The 21,736-nt window shown below is 51.6% G+C and overlaps 1 pseudogene; it reads right to left on the reverse strand.

The window, feature by feature from the left end:
* Positions 1 to 690: 690 nt before the first annotated feature.
* LOC129467387 (interleukin-9 receptor-like) lies at positions 691 to 21,619 on the reverse strand (annotated as a pseudogene).
* Between the last annotated feature and the right edge of the window lie 117 nt (positions 21,620 to 21,736).

The following is a 21,736-nucleotide window of genomic DNA, read 5'->3' on the forward strand; positions in this document are numbered from 1 at the left end:
AGACCAGCCTGGCCAATGTGGTGAACCCTCGTCTCTACTAAAAATACAAAAATTAGTAGGCACGATGGCTCATGCCTGTAATCCCAGCTACTCTGGAGGCTGAGGCAGGAGAATCGCTTGAACCCGGGAGGCGGAGGTTGCAGTGAGCTGAGATTGTGCCACTGCACTCCAGCCTGGGCAACAAAGCCAGACTCCTCAACAACAACAACAACAAAAAAAGAAAGAAAAAGATGGCCAGTAGACAAAACTAAATTGATTTTCTTTCTTTTCTTTTTAAGAGACAGGGTCTTGTTCTGTTACCCAGGCTTGAGGGCAGTGGCATAATCACAGCTCCTGGGTTCAGCTTCCAGCTCCCGGGTTCAGCTTCCAGCTCCCGGGTTCAAGAGATCGTCCAACCTCAGCCTCCCAAAGCACTGAGATTACAGGTATGAACCACCGTGCCCAGCCCGACCTGATTTTCTTTTATTTATTTATTTATTTTAATTATTTTATTTTATTGTATTTTTTATTGGGAGGGTAGGTCTCACTATATTGCCCAGGCTGGTCTAGAACTCCCAAGCTCAAGTGATCCTCCCAACTCAGCCTCCCGAAGTGCTAGGATTACATGCATGAGCCACCATGCAGTGCCTTTCTTTCTATCAGCAATAATGTATAGGAATAATTTGAACTTGAAATTTAAAAAAAATACCATTTATAATAGCACCCCCAAAATTGAATTTATTAAGTATAAATGTAACACAATACATCTAAATATGCATTCAGAAAGCCTTGGATCATGGTTGGGAAGAATAAAAAATATATAAATAAATGCAGATACTCCTTCTTTAGGAGCAGTACACTCATTACTGTTAGCTTTACCACAAAGCTAAAGTAATGAAGAGAGTGATATTGGTGAAGGAATGGACAAATAGATAAACAGAATAGAATACAGAACCCAAAAGACCCAAATAAATATAGTCAACTGCTTTTCTCAAAGGGGCAAAAATATTCAATGGGGCAAAAATATTCAATGGGGAAAGAAAAGTCTGTTCCACAGATGGTGACAGAACAATCGGAAACCATAGGGAAAAAAATGAACGTAGATACAAACTTCATAGCTCACCCGTAAAAAATCACTCAAGATAGTCTGTAGACTTAAATTTTCAAATATAAAATTGTAAAAGTTACAGAACAAAATCCATATGACTTTGGATTGGTGATGAGTCTTTAGATACAATACCAAAAGCCAGTTCATAAAATAAAAAAATGATAATGTGGACTTTATTAAAATTTAAAATGACTACTCTGTGAAATATCCCGTTAAGAGAATCAAAAAACAAGCCACAGACTGAGAGAAAATATTTAAAAAACAAACCTGAATAAGACTTGTGTGCAAAATATACAAACAAATTCTAATAACAAAAACAACCCAATTAAAAGATAGACACCTCACCAAAAAAGATATACAGATGACATGCCCGGGTGCAGTGGCTCATGTCTGTAATCTCAGCACTTCGGGAAGAGGAGGCAGGCAATCACTTGAGGCCAGGAATTTAAAACCAGCCTGGCCAACATGGCAAAATCCCGTATCTACTAAAAATACAAAAATTAGCTGGGCATGGTGGCTCGCGCCTGTAATCCCCGCTACTTGGGAGGTGGAGGCAGAAGAATCACTTGAACCGAGGCGGCAGAGGTTGCAGAGAGCTGAGATCACACCACTGCACTTCAGCCTGGGCGACAGACCAAGACGCCATCTTAAAAAAAAAATGGAGTTTTGCTGTCACAAGCCAAGAAACTAACAGAAGCTGAAGACGGGCCCAAAATGGATCCTTCCCTAGTGCCTTCAGAGGGAGCATGGCCCTGCTGAGAGAGAGTAGAAATGGGACTCGGCCCACCCCCACTAACATGTTGTTCCATACGTACCTGCTGACCACCAGACCTTGCAGCACCACCCTCCGGGTGCCATACTCGCTGGCTACACCTTGCCAACTGTCTGAAATAAACTAAGATAAGCAGCATCTGGCTGTAAGTCCTACGCAAGCGAGTTGACTCTATCACCCACTTGTGCACGAGGCCAGGAGAAGGACTGATCCTTACCCGTGGCCTCATTATAATACTAAAGCCCCCACCGAGGTATAGGCTTATCTGCTATTTTCTGATCACGCAACGTATGTGTTAGCACAATTCTTTACTGCATCTGAGCACCCTTCACTCCACCCTGTAGGTGTAACAACACTCACCTAACTCATAAATTATGCATATCACCCTCCTTAAGACACCACAATGCACTCCCCTTGGGGAGCCAGCCAAGAATCCTTCCTCCTGGCCAACCTTTAGGGCATAAGACTTAATATGTCTCTCTTCTGCCCAACCTTTAGGGGCATAAGACTTAATAAAACCTTGTCTGGGAAACTTGCTTGGCCTTGTATCAACTTCTGTTTCATGGGAGCCTAAGAACATATAGTCAGGAACACTGCCAACATCTTTATTTCCAACTTCTGGACTTCGGAACTGAGACAACAAATCTCTGTGGTTCTAAGCTACCCATTTTGTGGCACTTTGTTACGGCAGCCCCAGGAAACAAATGCAGGCACGTTCTGCTCCATCTACCACTCTCTCCAGACCACAGCTCTCCCCCAAGCCCACCCCATGAGAGGCTGAGGACAGAAGCAGAACCCTTCACAGGCCACCATCACTGCTGGATGGTCACTTCCAGCACTGACTGTCTGGGAGTTCCAGCCTCAGCTCTCAGTTTCCAGGAGCAAGTGGGAGGATGAGGACAAGGAGGAATGAGGGCTCTGGCCTCCCAGGAACTGTCCCTGAGCCTCCACCCTGCTGTCCCCGGAGCTGCCCCTGAGCCTCCACCCTGACCTCAGCCCAGAGCTGTCCCTGAGCCTCCACCCTGCTGTCCCTGGAGCTATCCCTGAGCCTCCACTCTGCTGTCCCCGGAGCTGCCCCTGAGCCTCCACCCTGACCTCAGCCCAGAGCTGTCCCTGAGCCTCCACCCTGCTGTCCCTGGAGCTATCCCTGAGCCTCCACTCTGCTGTCCCCAGAGCTGCCCCTGAGCCTCCACCCTGCTGTCCCCGAAACTGTCATTGAGCATCCACCGCGCTGTGCCTAGAGCCCAGAAAGCCTAGGGCTGGCCAAACCTCGCCCCTCGCTCCTCCTCTGGCCCCTCTTCCCAGCCATCAGCACTTTGGAACAGCCATGAAGCCCCTTTTAATCTCTAGAAAGGTGGCTCAGGAAGGCGCAGAGAGGTCACAGCAGGTGGTCATGGTGCCTTACCTGTGTCCACTGGGCCCAGGCTGGCCCTTTAAGGGGATGATGGTGGAACAGCTGAGAAACCACCCACCTCTTCTCAGAGAGGCCAGGGAGAAAGAAAAGGGACAGCGGAAGGAGGAACCTGTGGGCAGGATGTGGAGGGTGGAGGTTCCTTCCTACAGGCACTGAGCAGAGGGATCCTTCCTCCCTGAAGCTGCCCCTGAGCCTCCATCCAGACAGGCCCTCCGACCCCTGCTGGGGCCCGTTCTCAGGAGGTTCAGTCCCAGACAAGGGCTCCGGAGACTTCAGTCCATTTTCCCAAAACGGACATGATGCATCTGGCAAGTCAGGGGCCAAGAACATCCAGGACTGAGCCTTGCTGAGGACGGAAGGGAGTAACGTGCCCTGGTGGGGACGTGGGGGCCCAGTCCTCCTGTGGCCGATAGGCAAGTGGCTGTGCCCTCCACTCCGTACACCCTGCTGGCAGCACATGTTCTGAGCTCAGGTCCCAGTGCCTTCCTGCTCCTCCTCCAGGCCCACAGATTTCCAAGGACCCGCTGGGCCACAGGTGAGCAGTGCAGTGGCCTCCTGGATGCAGGGCTCCAAGGCTCCTCGTCGGGTGCCAGCACAGTCCTGGCTCAGCAGCACACCAGCCCTGTGGGCCCCCATCCAAGTCTAGAACAGAGTGCAGGAGGAGGGAAGGGCTCAGAGAGCATGTTCAGAACTCATCCGGGGAGCAGCTGCCTCCTTTCTGGCAAGCCCAGCATCCCACCTCCTCCAGGAAGCCCTCCTGAGGTCCACACCCAAAGGCCAAGCAGCGCCTGTGTTTTGGACATTCTGTCTTTCCTCCATGTGCCAGCCCATCCTCATCATGGGACCCTGAGTCCCTTCAGGCTCCTCGCCACTCCGCCAGCACAGGGCCTGGTGCTCACAGTAGCCTGAACCAAGGTACAGATGGTGATATCTGCCCAGGACAGAGCCAACTCCTGACAGCATGTGCCTCAAGGCCTTTCAGCAGCTGCAGAGACTGGGCATTCCCACCACACATAAACACACACACACACACACACACACGAGTCGCTGTCAGGACTGGTGACTTTCAGAGCACTGGGCTAAGGCTAGCAGACCTGGATCCTTCTATGGGGCCACAGGAGGCCCCCGCCTCCTAAAGGAAACTGTTCCCTTGGTGAGACCAGGAACCTCCATCCTGTGCACAACACACAACACACCCTCCGTCACTGCACTGCTCCCTAAACACACAACACACCCTCCATCACTGCACTGCTCCCTGGAGACAAACCTACGACACCAGATCCCCACCCAAGGGTCTAAATAACCCCTGGCAGGTGCCCTGATTCTCTAGGGAAGGGCTGGTGCCTGCAACAGGATGACAGTCCAGGGGACAGTCACGATCTGTGCCCTGCTCAGCCTTGTACTCGGCTGCCCAGGCTCTTGACGGTCACACCTACCACCTTGGGGAAAGGGGGAGACTCTGCCAAGAGCCAGGTGCCCGGTTTATGGTTCAAATTGAACATTTGGACAAAAATCTTGAAAACTAGGCTCCTCATTGAGAAAAAAGGATTTTTCTGCATAGCAAGTTGGAGCCGCGGTGTGGAAGGGACATCCTTGCCACACAGGGCCCAGGGATGCCCCAGGGCGCAGGGAGGGAAGATCCTGGAGAAGAGGGGTCAGCTTGGCCCAGAACCCAGGGAGGGGCCCTCACTGCGTCTTGTCCTTTGCCCAAAGTGAGGAGTCAGAGGGGAAAAACCAGAGACCACTCACTGGAGCCCTCCCTCTCCCCGTCCTCCCACCCAGGGGGCATGAACCGCCAGCCAAGCAGGGAGGGGAGGGGCTGATGCAACTCCCAAGTTGCTCACTGTTTCCTGGGCTGTGGGGGCCCACCAGGGCCACAGAGGGGGACTTGCAGAGCCCACTCCACAGCTGTGGTGCCAGCATGCGATCTGTGGGGACCAGGGGGCCAGGCAGAGCAGGAGCCCAGAGGCAGTGAGAGCCCCAAGGGCAGCGCACACACCACAGACCCTTCCCCACGGCCACAGGACAGACACCTTCGCAGAAGGAGGAGGTGAGGCACATGGTGCGTGCAGACAGCTGCAAACCAGAGGGGACAGAGATAAGTCATAAGAAATTTACATTTTTCCATCAACAGTGGAACTGGAGACATGAGAACAAAAAGAAATCAGTAATGGAGAATAAAGCTAGTTTTCCCCCACTTGAGACACAGCGTATAAATTGAAATACACTGAATATACAAAAAAGGCTCCAAGCACTGACAAGGCTCCCACACTGGCCGCCAACCCTCATGAAAGCCAACATCTCGGGCAGGCCAGAGCTCTGGGCACCCCCTGCCCCCGACGCCCTGCCGTGGTCTCTGCACACACGTGGAAGCTCCCATTGTACACACCATAGAGGAGCTAGAAGAACACCGCTGGAGACGGCATGTTCTAGTAGAAGGTTCTCTCCACCCTGAGGCCAGGAGAGGCCAGTGGGAACCCAGGTGGCCTGAGGTCACTGCAGAGGCTGAGCTTCCTTCCATCAGCAGGAGGCCCGCCCAGCTCGTCACTGCCACTGCCTCTCTCCCATCTCATCACATCCCAACCCACTCTCAGGGCAGGACCCAACTGGGCCTCCTTGCCTAACGGCCGCATAGAACTGACTGATACTGAGGCGCGCGTCCTTTACGGCGTGAGCTGCGATGGCGGGTTCAGAACGGGGAGTTACCAGCTAGATCCTCAGCCCACAGAGGGAGCCACACCTCCAGGAACTCCGTCTTTGCCATCAGCACATCTGTGGCTCCCACCCCACCCAGTGTCTCCCTGAGCACCTGAGTTGCTGCCAAGGATCCCCTGACCCTCCCATAAGGATGTCACCTGGGGCTCCAACCCAACAGGTGCAAAGAGACCTCGCCAACCTTTCCACAAGGCTGTGCCCCATTTCCCCACCTCAGGGGTCACCACTCATATCTCATCCAGCCACACGTCCCCTCTATTTCTCCTCCTAAGACCCTGCAATTCCCTCTGCTTTGCTCTATCTCCACTTCTTTCACTGGCTCATGCCAAATCATCTCCCTGTGGGCACCCCACTGGCCCCCACTGGCCCCCAGCAGGTCCCCCATGTCCCCTTTTCCCAGCAATCCATTCCTCAAAACATAAATTAGGTCATGTTACACAGTTTCATACTTTCCTTTGCTCCAAGGAGAAGCCAAGCACCCTCCCGCTTAACCCCTCCCAACACCTCTCTCCCCACATCCTCTTCCTCACATCCACGGCCTGACATGGCCCCTGCATCCCCTCTTGTAACCTGACATGTGATGCATGAGGCGTGACGGTTTATTTAAGGCAGGCCCTTGTCCATCTTGTTCTCTAAGGCATCTGCCAGGGTGAGAACAGGATCCTGAGCACACCAGATGCCCCAACTGTCCTTTCGTAGAACATGTGAACAAATGAACAAACCAAGCTCCTCCAGAGGCAGGAGACTAGGACCCCGGGCTCTTGATCTCGGTGACTCTGGGTCTGGTCGGGACCAAGCTGCCCTTATCTTCAGCCTCTGCCTCAGATCCCCCTTCCCTTCTCTCCCCTGGCAACTTGACAACTCTCTACTGGCCCAGAGAAGAGACTTGAAAAGCCCACCCCATCCAGGACCAGGCAGTGAAGAGGGGAGGGGAGGAACCAGACAAGGGTGGCCCTTGACGGCCCACCCACCACACACTCACATGCCCACAGTGACACAGCTGCACACACACACTAACACATGTACACCATTACCCACTCACACGTACACACACACACACACACAGCTACCTATATGGGTGACAGCTTGAACAGGAGGTAGGTCAGGCCAGTCAGCAGGAGAAAGATGGACACAGCGACAAAGGTGCTGCCTGGCCGCCCCCAGGGTGGGATCAGAGGGCCCGTGGGCAGGAAGGGCCCAGGGCTGTGAGCAGCCTCAGTGCCAGGAGGCTCCCCCAAAACCCACCTGGCAAAAGTGCACCCTTTAGTGCCCTGGGCCAAAGTGGAAGGTTTGTGATGGGCCTTGGAGGTTTGTGTCACCTGCTGAAGGACCTTGTGTGAGCCATGCTCCTGGGCCTCACTCTTCCCATTTGCCACACAGTGGGTCATAAGTTCCCTGGGCTGTCTCAGCACTGCAGTGCGCAAGGGTCAGCCCAGCTCTCATTAAGGACACTGAGGTCATGTCCAGCCTTCAGGCAGGAGCACCAGCCCTAGTGTGCAGCCCTGCCACCCTCACTGCTAACAGGAGCCACTGACTACGGGTTCCCAGGAAGCCCCAGAGTTGGCAGGTGTTTGTGTCCTCCCTACAGACCTCGGACCTTCAGAGGAAGGGGGTCAACTGGAGCATGGCGGCCTCAGGGAGGGGCTTCCAGGAGGCTGAAAGGGTGCGAGGGACACCCAGCCCAGACTCTGGAAGTGCAACAGCCATAGCAGCGCCCACCTTGTCTCTGGGGAGCCTGGAAGCACACAGGCTGGCTCCACTTGCTCCACTGGCCTGTGTAACGCTCTTCCTGTGCCACGTCATCCTCCAGTGTGGCCATGTGGACACGCAGCCTGGCCTCAAGGATAAAGCCAGGGTACAGCTCAAAGGCTTCAAGTATGAGCCAGGTCACCCCGACAATGTGATCCCTGTGCTGGGCCCGCTGTGGGGGTGGGGACAGTTGGCAGGTGCTGAAGGTGGGGCTGGGTCCCTCAGCCCTTGAGAATACACACATGCACACGCTCACATAACACACACACGAACGCACCTGTGTTCACAGTCACACTCACCACGTTCACGTGCACACACAGAGAGAAGGCACACTCACACACAGATACAGCTGCATTTGCCCACAAATACACATATGCACACACAGGCAAACATGTCTACGGGCACACTTTCACACTCATCACGCTTGCATGCACACTCATATACACAAGTGTGTGCACAGAAACACACTCATACACATAGGCATGCCTATGTGCACACTCATACAAACACAAGGTACAGACACACTCCTATGTACACTTACAAACACAAACATGGGCACACTTGTATGTGCACACACAAACACATGCACACTTACACTTACGTGCACACACTCAGACACAAGCACACTCACTCTACTCATACACACACATGAAGCACACACATGTGCATGTCAGCATGTGTGTGCACACACACACCTGGCTCCAGTTCCTCCCCTCCTCATCACTCCAAGTTGACCTCGCCTTATTTAGAGTGGGGAGTCTGCCCTGGACTGCTGCTCCCAGGAGAGAGGCCCCCAGGAGAGAAGCCAGCCAAAGTGTTACCTCCCAGGCCTCTTCCTGCCTCTTGAAGGCCAGCTCATAGCTGAGAAGTGTGGTCATTGACTCCAAGGCAGGACTGAGGCTCCAGGTCAGGATGCAGTGGCCAGAGCTGACGTGCTCTGCAAGTCAGAGAGTGGGTCCAGCTTCACTGGAACAGAGAGAATCCATGTAAGGCTGAAGCCCCATGGGTCTGGGTGTGTCAGTCAGCACACCCAAGACTGGGGATCTGAAAGATTCCCAAGGGGCATGGTCAAGACCCTCTCAGACCAGACACCTCAGTGGGAGACTGGTCCAGAAAAGCCCCAGGCGGGACAGGACAGCAGTGACTTCCTCTGGCCCCTGCAGTAACCACGTGGACCCTCCCTTCCCAGGGGCCAAGCCTGTCCCCAGGCCTGGATCTCACTTGGCAGGGACTGAGAACACTTACTGGGCCACAGGGGTCACAGGCTGCAGGGCCTTTCTCCCAGCCCCCAGGCAGCCAGGATGTTCTTGCCAAGGGGCCCTGTCCCAGGCCTATAGCTGCTGTTCACCGTGTCGCCAGGGCAGGTACTACAGGTCCACCAGGCTGACCTGATCCCTCCCGGACACGTGGTGGTAGAAAGTGATGATGAAATTGTCGGATGGCACAAGCACTGCCTTGGGCAGAAGCACTATGGTGCACTCACTGCCCTGCCAGATGCACTTGTGTGTGCCACCAGGAGCCTGGTTGCTGAAAAGGGCATGTGTCAGCACCACGGGGCTTCTACACTATCCTGGTGCAGCTGCTGCAATCCTCACCCTCATCCCTGTCCAGGTAGGCATGGCCCTCCACCCTCACCTGATGAAGGGGAGCCAATGGCTGGAGCCCTGGCCCAGCTCTGGGGCAGACCAGTGGCAATCAATCCTGAGAATGTTGGTGAGGCAGGTGAAGGTTCCAGCCCTTGCCCTGGAGACAGTGACGGCTGGGAGCCCACAGTGAGTGCTTCCAAAGAGAGCTGAGTTGGGGGGTTGGGGGGATCCGACAGCTGACATCTTAGCAGGGCAGTCACTAGTGAATGATCCCAGAATCTGTCCAGGGAAGCACTGGGAGGCCTGGGAAGTGATGGGCTCTGACCCACATGGGCAGGTCAGAACCAGAGAGGTGTCAAGAGGGTGAAGGAAGGGTCGATCCAGGGACCGGAGGTAGGGAGGTAAAGGAAGGGAGACTAGAGACAGAGGTTAAGGCTGACCCCTAGAGGACATGCCCCAGCACAGTTTGGGCCAAACCTTTCCCTAGGGGCTTGGCATCGGACAACCCAGTCCCCCAAACATACCCTAGTTCTCCATCCACCTCATACAGACACGAGTGCCCAGCCCTCACCTCATCCATCCCCTGAGACAGAGACTCCCGAGCAGACACAGGTGCAGACACAGGTGCAGGCCAGGAGCCAAGTGCCCATGTCTCGCCTCAGGGCCTCACTCTCCAAGGTCCAGCCTGCAAGGGACTGCTCTGAGGGCCCCGTGCGAGCCACCCCTCTCTGGAGGGGTTCTCCCCATGAATTGCTCCCCAGCAGAGTGCTCAGTGGGTCTCCATCTGCACTCACACGGTGTCTTGTGAAAGACGCTGGGCACCACTGCCCAGGGTTTACTGATAAGGAACTGAAGCTCAGAAAGGCCGCTTGACCCTGCCAAAGACTCATGATTGCAGGCCGTAAGATGCACCCTCCAACTTAGATCCTGGACTCAGCTAGATCTCCACGTCTGCCAAGAAAGCTCCTCTCTGGGACAGGCATCCTCTGCCAGCCCATCCCCTGTCCCTGGGCCCAGGCCCCATCCTGCAGGGGAGTCGGGATTGGGGGAACCAGTCACTACCAACAACCACCACAAGTGCATTTTCTACTTTAATTCTCACAACAGCTCTGTAAGGGAGAAGCACTGTCTCCGTTCACAGGCAAGGAGCTGGGTCCCAAGAAGGGAAGGAGGAGAAATCACTTGCCCAGGGTCACATAGACAACCTCTATGCAATTTTTTTTTTTTTTTTTTTTTGAGATGGAGTCTCGCTCTGTCACCCAGCCTGGAGTGCAGGGGCACGATCTCGGCTCACTGCAAACTCCGCCTCCCGGGTTCACGCCATTCTCCTGCCTCAGCCTCTCCAAGTAGCTGGGACTACAGGCACCCGCCACAATGCCCGGCTAATTTTTTTGTATTTTTAGTAGAGACGGGGTTTCACCATGGTCTCGATCTCCTGACCTCGTGATCCGCCCGCCTCGGCCTCCCAAAGTGCTGGGATTACAAGCGTGAGCCACCGCGCCCGGCCGCATTTATTTATTTAATTAATTAATTATTTATTTATTTTTGAGATGGAGTCTCCCTCTGTCGCCCAGGCTGGAGTGCAGTGGTGTGATCTCGGCTCACTGCAATCTCCAACTCCTGGGTTCGAGCGATTCTCCTGCCTCAGCCTCCCAAGTAGCTGGGATTACACGTGCCCACTGCCACACCCAGATAATTTTTTTGTATTTTTAGTAGAGGCAGTTTTACCGTGTTGGCCAGACTGGTCTTGAACTCCTGACCTCAAGTGATCCACCCGCCTTGGCCTTCCAAAGTGCTGGGATTACAGGCATGAGCCAACCTGCCTGGCCTCTATGCATTCTTTCTCCCTTTTGTGTTCTTACATAAAGACCCATCCCAGGATCTGCCCCAGGAAGGTGGACAAGGATGGCAGCAGGGTATCCATGCAACAGATGGCACTTCCTGAATTCTATCTGTTGCACCCCTGTTCGAAGGTACCTCCAAAGGACAGCACCACCAGAAGGACGAAGAGCCCCCCTGCTGCAGTGTGAGGCCTGGGTCCCAGGATCTCTGGGGGTGCCAGAGGTTGGCTGGAGATGAGGCGCTGGGTGTCAGGAAGTTCTTGGGTGTGAGAAGGCTACTGATGCCCCATCACCCCATTTGCAGCTCCAGATGATACACCCACAGCCCGTAGGCAGGAAGCAGGGCCACCCTGGTTACAAAAGGATGATTAGTGATAAGGAGAAGAAAAAAAACCAGACATACACGCAGGCTACACTCTTAAGGAAAAAAAAAAACAGACATACATGCAGGGTGCACACTCTTAAGGAACCCGCACACCCTCAACAGGCATCAGGCACTACTCTAACCCCACTCTGCCCCACTCCCATTAGCCTATCCAAGTACCCATAGGACAGTCCCCTGTTAAGACCGATGATCAGGAATCCTCACCCTTTCTAGAATGGAGCTTGCAGCATGGAACCACCAGCCACAACATGAAACACCATGGCAAGTTCTCTGCAGCAGTGTCTGTCCCTCCTTGCAGCAGGTACTGGAAAGGTAAGAATGGGGAAGACAGACAGCCTACTCTTGGGATATGTGAGGGCAAGGTTGGAGTGACCAGCAGGACCTGGGGAAGCACAGGCACAACAGCCACAGCTGAAAGCTGGCCCAGGCCCCAGAATGGACAACCGCTGCCCTAACAGTGGAGAAACACCCACATCTGTGTAGAATCAGGCCAGGCCAGCCACAAGCTAACCCAGGAGCAGATGGCTTGAGAGCAGGGAGTGTGTGGCTCCAAGCTCAGCAGGCCTCATTTCTAGACAGGGAGAAGGGATGATAGGGCAGGACCCACATGTGACACCTGAGAGCTGCAAAGGAGGAGGCCAGGACACCCCCTGGGGAGCACTGGAGAGTTGGGTACAGCAACAAGGCAATATGGCCATCTGAGGGGAAGGTCTCTGCTTTTCCTCTGCACTGAAAACTCACAGCTGTACCTGGTAAGCTGAGCAGGGCAGGGTTACCACCCTCCTACAGATGAAGAAACTGAGGCTCAGAGACCTGGGACCTGCCCAGTATCTGGCTCCTGACACCTCTGTTCTTAGCACATTCCCACCAGCTTCTACACAAGCCTGTGAACTTCCCGAGGGCAGTGCCTGCAAGGCACCCTCAGCACATGCCCCAGCAGAAGGCAGCACAGTGCTTTATAAATGGGGTGGAGCTACAGGCAGACCTGCCTTTCCCCATCCTTGACCACAGGGCCAGGCAGCCAGGGCAGGTGTACACACCCCCCACCCACATGCTCCCTGCTCCTGGTTGTCACCAGGGAGGCCTCACCACAGCTCAGACAACACCCGGTCACAGGACGGTTGTGAGAGCAGGAGGGGAAACCAGTGTCTGCCACCTGGGACAGAACTGCCCCTGACATCCCTAGACCTGCTGGGGAGCCTGGCTGACATCACTGCCTGGCACAGCTTCTCCCGCATTGGGTCTGTGGACACAGCCTTCAGCCCATGGTCACTCTGGTCCCTTCTCAGAGCCGCACCTATTCCATGGCCTCAGCATCAAGGCCTGGCCCAGAAGGCACTGGGCCTCATGGCCTGCCTGCCCTGGTTCCCTGGGCCCCTGCGAAGCTGTGGGCTGCTCTGCAGCTGGACCCCTGCCTCAGACCACAGGCTCTGCCACACCCACGGGAGGGTCTTCAGACAACCTCAGCCCTTCCCCCTCCATTAGCCGGGCATGGTGGGCCCACGCCTGCAGTCCCAGTTACTCGGGAGGCTGAGGTGGGAGGTCCACCTGAGCCCGGCAGGTTTAGGTTGTGGTGAGCCATTATCACACCAGCTTACTCCAACCTGAGTGACAGTGAGACCCTGTCTCCAAAAAGAAAACCAACAACCGCAGCAAGAATATTCCCAAAGTTGAGAAAACTAATGCAGCAAAACAGGAATCTACTAATACGTGTTAAAACTGGCAGCGGAAAAAGCGTGTGTGGATCAGGAACAAGCTTAGGTGGACAAATGTATGAAGATTGTGAAACCACAAAGTGCTTAAAGTGTATGGTTTTTCACTGCATCATCATTATTATTATTTTTGGACAGAGTCTCACTCTGTCGCCCAGACTGGAGTCCAGTGGCATGGTTTTGGCTCACTGCAACCTCCACCTCCCAGATTCAAGTGATTCTCCTGCCTCAGCCTCCCAAGTAATGAAGGGGGCCTGCCCCTCCACACCTGTCGGTATTTCTTGCAAGGTGGAGACAAGAGACTGAGAAAAGGAAATAAGACACAAAGACAAAGTATAGAGGAAGAAAGGTGGGCCCAGGGGACCGGCGCTCAGCAAGTGAGGACCTGCACCGGTGCTGGTCTCTGAGGTCCCCCAGTATTTATTGATCACCATCTTTACCATCTCAGCGAGGGGGATGTGGCAGGACTATACAGTAAAGGTGGGAAGAGGGTCAGCAGGAAAACGTGAGCAAAGGAATCTGTGTCACAAATAAGTTTAAGGAAAGGTGCTGTGCCTGGATGTGCACGTAGGCCAGATTTATGTTTAACTCTACACAAACATCTCAGTGCAGTAAAGAGTAGCAGAGCAGCATTGCCGCCAGCATGTCTCACCTCCAGCCACAGGGCGGTTTTCTCCTATCTCAGTAAATAGAATGTACGGTTGGGTTTTACACTGAGACATTTCCATTCCCAGGGACGAGCAGAAGACAGATGCCTTCCTCTTATCTCAACTACAAAGAGGCCTTCGTCTTTCACTAATCCTCCTCAGCACAGACCCTTTACGGGTGTCGAGCTGGGGGACTGTAAGGTCTTTCCCTTCCCACAAGGCCGTAACTCAGGCTGTCTCAGTGGGGGAAAACCTGAACAATACCCAGGCTTTCTTGGGCAGAGGTCCCTGCAGCTTTCCACAGTGCACTGTGTCTCTGGTTAATCGAGAATGGAGAATGGCAATGTCTTTTACCAAGCATACTGCCTGCAAACACATTTTTAACAAAGCACATTCTGCACAGCCCTAAATTCCCTAAACCTTGAGTCAATATAGCACGTTTCTGTGAGCACAGGGTTGGGGCTAAGGTTACAGATTAACAGCATCTCAAAGCAGAAGAATTTTTCTTAGTACAGATCAAAATGGAGTTTCTTATGTCTTCCTTTTTCTACACAGACACAGTAACAGTCTGACCTCTCTTCCTTTCCCCACAGAGTAGCTGGGATTACAAGCATGCACCACTATGTCCAGCTAATTTTTGTATTTTTAGTAGAGATGAGGTTTTGCCATGTTGGCCAGGCTAGTCTCGAACCTCTGACCTTAGGTGATCCACCCACCTTGGCCTCCCAAAGTGCTATGATTACAGGCATGAGCCACCACGCCTGCTTCACTGTATTATTCATCAGCAAGACCTCTGTGGGAAATATCTGAATCCATTATCAGTGGTGAATCTATTGACTCTTTCAGTGGTGTCAATGTTATACTTCATTTGCTCTCCTGCACGTAACCAGCATTCACAGATGCACATTTGCAATTGATTTCAATGACAGGCAACATTAACTCTGAACCCCAATTAAGCAAAATGGCATCCACTCTTCTCAGTAATAGACCTACATTACAAAAATTAAACTCAATTATTGTTACATTTTGAATTTTGCCTATAATCACATTCTGAGGTTAAATTCAAAAAAATTAAAGAAGTAGTATAAAATTTTTTTAAAAGTGCCTATAAAAAACATATGGAAGTTGCCAGCCTGGGCAACATGGCAAAACCCTGTCTCTACAAAAAAAAAAAAAAAATTAGCTGGGCATGGGGTACACCTATAGTCCCAGCCACTAGGGAGGCTGAGGTGGAAGGATCGCTTGAGCCCAGGAGGTCCAGGCTGCAGTAAGCTGAGATCATACCACTACACTCCAGCCTGGGCAACAGAGTGAGACCCTGTCTCAAAGAAAATTAAAAAGTAAGTAATTATACTATTCACCCTCGGACCCTTAAGAAAACAGTTTGTAAACCCCTCAAACAGGTTATTATTATATCCACTTTATAGACGAGGAAATGAGGGCAGAGGTTCTGCAACTTGACCAGGGTTTCATAGCTAAGGTGCAGTCAGGGACGTTGGCTTCAGAGTACATGATGTGTACCACAGATCCATGCAGCCTTCCGACAACAACATTGAACAGAAGAACTGTCACCTGAGGAAATAAAACTAACAGCATAAGCAGAAGACGTTACAGATAATGCCCACATGATAAAATCACATTTGGGAAACCAGAACAAACTATTCTGAACTAGAGCCAATTAGAGATAATAGGCTCAGGAACTGGTTAACATGTTCAAACAATACGAAAACAATCATATTAAATGTAAAGATTGGCCGGGGGCAGAGGCTCATGCCTATATTCCCAGCACTTTGGGAGGCCAAGGTGGGCGTATCACCTGAGGTCGGGAATTCGACACCAGCCTGACCAACATGGAGAAACCCCATCTCTACTAGAAATACAAAATTAGTCAGGTGTGGTGGCACATGCCTGTAATCCCAGCTACTTGGGCAGCTGAGGCAGGAGAATCACTTGAACCTGGGAGGCGGAGGTTGTGGTGAGCCAAGATTGTGCCATTGCACTCCAGCCTGGGCAACAAGAGCGAAATTCCGCTTAAAAAAAAAAAAGAAAGAAAGAAAAAGTAAAGATTATACCATTACTGGGAAAGATACCAAATCTCAAAAGAGTAAAAACTGTGCCAAAAGCAGAAATTTAAGTACCACAATTTCATAAGCAAGAACACACTATTAAAAGATTCGGAGGCCGGGCGTGGTGGCTCACACCTGTAATCCCAGCACTTTGGGAGGCTGAGGTGGGAGGATCACTTGAGGCCAGGAGTCTGAGACCAGCCTGGCCAACATGGCGAAACCCAGTCTTTACTAAAAATAAAATAATCTGCCGGGCATGGTGGCACATGCCTGTAATCACAGCTACTCGGGAGGCTGAGGCAGGAGAATCGCTTGAACTTGGGAGGCAGAGGTTGCAGTGAGCCAAGATCGTGCCACTGTACTCCAGCCTGGGCAACAGAGCAAAACCCTGTCTCAGAAAAAAAAAAAAAAAAAAAAAAAAAAGATTTGGAGTGGGGAGTGGTGGCAGCTATTTACAGGCCGAGGCGGTAGGATCACTTGAGCCCAGGTGTTTGAGGCCATCCTGGGCAACATAAACAAGACCCCATCTCCTTGAGAGAGAGAAAGAAAGAGAGAGAGAGGTTGATTTATAAAGCAATTAAGACTGGGGCCTTGACCAAGAATCAATTATCAATAACCTAGACCCAACTAGTCTGAGGTGTCCTTTCTCTTCTGAGAGTTGAATGATTAACACAGAAAGTATAAAGTATAAAAATATAGCGCCAGGCGCGGTGGCTCATGCCTGTAATCCCAGCACTTTCGGAGGCCAAGGCAGGTGGATCATCTGAGGTCAGGTGTTTGAGACCAGCCTGGCTAACATGGTGAAACCCCGTTTCTACTAAAAAGACAAAAAATTAGCTGGGCATGGTGGCATGCACCTGTAGTCCCAGCTGCTTGGGAGGCTGAGGAAAGAGAATCGCTTGAACCCGGGAGGCAGAGGCTGCAGTGAGCCGAGATCATGCCACTGCACTCCAACCTGGGCGGCAGAGCAAGACTGTGTCTCAAAAAAAAAAAAAAAATAGAATCTTATACATTTAATGCAACCCTAGGAAGCAATCAGGGAAGGTTCAAAAATGAATAAGGGAATAAGAATAGGAGTAAAGAAATAAATTGAAATACCAGTGATGAAGATTTTCATAGCCTGTTCAAATCTAAGTATGTAGTCAATTTTGGGATCACTGTGATTTGGGGTTTGCTTTCTACCTAATAAGCTATTTAAAACACTGAGAAGGCAATATTAGAACTTTCATTTTAATGAAATATTCAGAATTTTGACTAAAATAAATACTAAATTAAGTTTACAAGTAACAGTTAAATATTTAGAGACACTTAATGTACTAAGTTTTGTGAACAGTACAAATATTTAAGAGTGTTGATTGAGGCTGAATGCGGTGGCTCACGCCTGTAATCCCAGCACTTTGGGAGGCTGAGACGGGTGGATCACGAGGTCAGATCGAGAGCATCTTGGCTAACATGGTGAAACCCAGTCTCCACTAAAAATACAAAAAAATTAGCCGGGAGTGGTGGCGGGCACCTGTAGTCCCAGCTACTCGGGAGGCTGAGGCAGGAGAATGGCATGAACCTATGAGGCGGAGCTTGCAGTGAGCAGAGATCGCGCCACTGCACTCCAGCCTGGGCGACAGAGCGAGACTCCGTCTCAAAAAAAAAAAAAAAAATAGTGTTGATTGGGCGTAAGGGAATATCAACTGCCAATAAATGTAGAAGATGAAAGAACAGGACTTTAAACAGCACATACTTAGTTATGGGTCTCTGTCTCCTACCCATACAGAAAAACTCCCCAACATTCATGACTTCATCCACTCTGACTAGCAGATAGGCCACATTTCCTGACACCCTGGCTCTTCACCTCAAAAGGTTTATCTTTCCACCACACCAGCAAAGACCCTCAGGATACACGATTCACACTGCCAGCTAAGCATCGACCCCAAGGGACAAGGTAAGCACACACTGAAGCAGCTGGGCCATCCTAGTCCTAATCCCTACAATGGTGTCCACCCTGAGAATTGAAGCACTTGTAGAAGTTGGTCATCAGTTTGTCTGCAGAGCGAGTCTGAAGATGCAAGAAGCATGAGGATGTTTGCATTTGAGACATGGCTCTAGCAATCAGAAAAATGAAGAAGTAACGCACATTAAAAAAAAAATGTTGCTCATGACTGTTAAAAGTAGGTATTAATTTTTTTTTTTTGAGACGGAATCTCGCACTGTCGCCAGGGCTGGACATCAGTGGCGCACTCTCGGCTCGCTGCAACCTCCGCCTCCCAGGTTCCAGCAATTCTCCTAACCAAAACCCTAGCCCTAACACTACACAAACCTAAACCCAAACCCTAACCCTAAACACTAACCCTAACACCTAATGCTAAACCTAACCCTGACCCCTAAAACTAACCCTAAACCTAACCCCTAACCCCTGACCCTGACACTAACCCCTAACCCTAACCCCTAACCCTAATCCCTAACACTAACCCCTGACCCTAACCCTAACCCCAACCCCTAACCCTAACCCTGACCTACCATGACCCTGACCCTGACCCTACCCTAACCCTAACCCCTAACCCTAATCTTAACCCTAACCCCTAACCCTAACCCTAGCCCTAGCCCTAACCCTAGCCCTAACCCCTAACCCTAACCCTAACCCTAAACATAACCTCAACCTCAGCCCCAAGCCTAACCCTAACCCTAACTCCTACCCCTAGCCTTTCTTACCTTTTACATCTGTCCAGATTCTCCAGTAGAAGCAGGGACTCTTGGCTCCCAGGTGTGCACCACTGCATGTGGCACAGGACTCCGTATCAGTCCCCAAATAGGCACGTGAATGCTCACAGTGCCAGCCATGCAGTGGAAGCCCAGGGTGTATTCTCACCTCCAGAACCAGGGCCCAGCGCCTACATCAGGCTAATCAGGGCTAAAGTAAGCTAGGGCACCAAAGGTCTTCTTAAGACCAAGGCCACGTTGTGCCTCCTGTCACAGAGCAAGACGCAGCAGCCTTTCAAGTCAGGGGCCCTTCCCTGATGACACTCCAAGCTCAAAGCATTGGACTTTCACACAGTGAGGCTGCACACATTATTCTGTTTAAATCTCCACCTAGGCCACTGGGAGAAAGGGTGATAGAGGGACACTTGTATTGCCCTATGGTATACATGCTCTGGTTTATATGACTTCAAGCCGTTTACAAGAAACTCAAGCTGAAACACTACTTGTTTCCAACTTTTTGTTTGCAGAGGATTTGCAATTTACACTCCAAAACAAGACAGCCACAGAGCCCACTACTCCTCCTCTGAAGTCGCTCCGAGGGCCTCCGCATCAGTCCTAGAATTGGACTAACCTAACCTAACCTTACAGAAGGCCCAGATCTCACCTGCCCAAATCAGACATTTTAACACACACAGCTCTCAACAGCAGGACTTACAGACACAAAACTCTAAGGTAACGGATTGTCTCAACTCCTTCGTGTCTCAACGAACTAAAACACTGCCTAGCACAGGTGCACCATCAGCCTTATTCACTAAATAAACCTCTGTATATTTTATTCATCTTTGATTCTGGAAATGATATAATGAACATAAAAATGTTTTATAGGCCGGGCGCGGTGGCTCACGCTTGTAATCCCAGCACTTTGGGAGGCCGAGGCGGGCGGATCACGAGGTCAGGAGATCGAGACCACGGTGAAACCCCGTCTCTATAAAAAATACAAAAAATTAGCCGGGCGTGGTGGCGGGCGTCTGTAATCCCAGCTACTCAGAGAGGCTGAGGCAGGAGAATGGCGTGAACCCAGGAGGCGGAGCTTGCAGTGAGCCGAGATCGCGCCACTGCACTCCAGCTTGGGCGACAGAGCGAGACTCCGTCTCAAAAAAAAAAAAAAAAAAATGTTTTATAAATTGGACTAAAGACCTTTGAGGTCTCTTCACAGGATCCTATCTGGTGGACCCCCAAATCTGCCAACACAGAGAAGACATCCGTAAACACGTGCAGGACAGAGGCCAGACAAAACCATCTCTCTCAGCCTCAAAGTGGCCTGGCAGTCACATGTGGGGTCTGGCCTATATGAGGAAGTCAGGCTTTCGGCTCGAGGCACCCTACTGCACTGCAAAACCAAGTTCTGCCGAACAAAGAAAAAACAGCCTGCTCACCCTCACTAATATCCCATGTGGCAATCTGAGAGCATTATCTGCTTGACGCCCCTCCTCCTCCACCCTCCATATCCAAGCTATCACCAAGGTCCTGGCAATCTTACCTCCTAAATGTCTCTCAAATCCACTTCTCTCCCTTCAGTGTCCAGGCCACCAGCATGACTTCTGCATATGTGTAGCAGCCTCCTCGCAGGATGTAAAAATGCAAATCTAGTCATAGGCTCTGTGAAAGGAAAATCTTGGGGCCCCAAAATTACTAAGCTAAAGGGAAAAGTTAAGCTGGGAACTTCTCAGGGCAAACCTGCCTCCCATTCTATTCCAAGTCACCTATCTCCTCACTAAGATAGGTGCACATCTGATTGCCTCCTTTGGAGAGGCTAATCAAAGACTCAAAACAATGCAACATTTGTCTCTCACCTATCTGTGACCTTGGAAGCCCCCTCCCTGCTTCCAGTTGTCCCCACCTTTCTGGATGGAAGCAACGTACTTCTTACATATATTGATTGATGTCTCATGTCTCCCTAAAACCAAGCTGTGCCCTGACCACCTTGGGCACATGTCGTCAAGACCTCCTGAGGCTGTGTCACGGGTGCACGTCTTTCTAAATTACCTGAAACCATCTCAGGTAGGGTTCATAGCTCCCTTTCCCGAACCCTCCCAGGAGACCCTCGTGGGCGCCCAGGTCCTGCATGCTGTTGTGGCCCAGGCTCACCTGGAGCAACTCGACTCTTCGTTACAGCCTCGTGAACCTTTCAGTTCCTAAGGCTGTCTAGCCTGTGAAAGGAAAATGAATCTGGGGGCCCCAAAATCACTAAGCTAAAGGGAAAAAAGCTGGGAACTGCTTAAGGCAAACCTGCCTCCCCTTCTATTCAGAGTCACCCCTCTGCTCACTGAGATAGGTGCATATGTGATTGCCTCCTTTGGGGAGGCTATTCAGAAACCCAAAAGAATACAACAGTTTGTCGCTCACCTACCTGTGACCTGGAAGTCCCTCCCTGCTTCGAGTTGTCCGGCCTTTCCCGACGGAACCAACGTTCATCTTACATATTTTGATGTCTCCTGTCTCCCTAAAATGTATAAAATCAAGCTGTGTCCCACCTTTGGCACATGTCAAGACCTCCTGAGGCTGTGTCACGGGCGTGCGTCCTCAACCTTGGCAAAATAAACTGTCTAAATTGACTGAGACCGTCTCAGATATTCGGGGTTCCCAATGCATGGGGACGTCCCCTGGGGCAGCGCCCCTCCTCCACTGAGCTCACTCGCTTCCTCCTTGTGTGTTTTCTTCAGAAGAAATTTCACAGCTACTTGGTCCACACCTGTCTGCCCCACAGGACCCTCTCTTCTCCACAGGCACATGGGCGGCGCACCTGCTGAGCTGTGTGGACAGGACCAGGTTCCTCTCCTAATTCCTGCTCAGTTAATAACAAATGTCGACAAGTCGAGAAAAATGCTCAAATTTACCCCATCAAAGAATTAAACACTGGTGAAAGCTTGACCTGTGCCCCCCACCCCTGACGTGCTCACCCCTCCACTCCCTCTAGGCGGGCGGCTCCCACTGAAGCCTCAGTACCACACCCACAGCCAGGAGCCCCAGTCCCGCACTCGGCCGCATGCGCACTCCCTGCGGCCCTCCCG

Source organism: Symphalangus syndactylus, chromosome 18 (assembly GCF_028878055.3).
Source record: "Symphalangus syndactylus isolate Jambi chromosome 18, NHGRI_mSymSyn1-v2.1_pri, whole genome shotgun sequence".
Classification (NCBI taxonomy): domain Eukaryota; kingdom Metazoa; phylum Chordata; class Mammalia; order Primates; family Hylobatidae; genus Symphalangus; species Symphalangus syndactylus.